This window comes from Micropterus dolomieu, linkage group LG20, assembly GCF_021292245.1.
Source record: "Micropterus dolomieu isolate WLL.071019.BEF.003 ecotype Adirondacks linkage group LG20, ASM2129224v1, whole genome shotgun sequence".
Lineage (NCBI taxonomy): Eukaryota > Metazoa > Chordata > Actinopteri > Centrarchiformes > Centrarchidae > Micropterus > Micropterus dolomieu.
This window is the reverse complement of record NC_060169.1, coordinates 1966973-1967576: the sequence shown is the minus strand read 5'-3', so window position 1 is coordinate 1967576 and position 604 is coordinate 1966973.

The following is a 604-nucleotide window of genomic DNA, read 5'->3' as shown; positions in this document are numbered from 1 at the left end:
AGGTTTCTGGTGGACGTTGTCTCTCGCAGAAAGGTTTCTTTTGGACGTTGTCTCTTGCAGAAAGGTTTCTTTTGGATGTTGTCTCTCACAGAGGTTTCTGGTGGACATTGTCTCCCACAGAAAGGTTTCTGGTGGACGGCGTCTCTCACAGAGGTTTCTGGTGGACGTTGTCTCTCGCAGAAAGGTTTCTTTTGGACGTTGTCTCTTGCAGAAAGGTTTCTTTTGGATGTTGTCTCTCACAGAGGTTTCTGGTGGACATTGTCTCCCACAGAAAGGTTTCTGGTGGACATTGTCTCTCACAGAGGTTTCTGGTGGACATTGTCTCCCACAGAAAGGTTTCTGGTGGACGGCGTCTCCCACAGAAAGGTTTCTGGTGGACGGCGTATCCCACAGAAAGGTTTCTGGTGGACGGCGTCTCTTACAGAAAGGTTTCTGGTGGACGGCGTCTCCCACAGAAAGGTTTCTGGTGGACGGCGTCTCTTACAGAAAGGTTTCTGGTGGACGGCGTATCCCACAGAAAGGTTTCTGGAGGACGGCGTCTCTTACAGAAAGGTTTCTGGTGGACGGCGTCTCCCACAGAAAGGTTTCTGGTGGACGGCGTCTC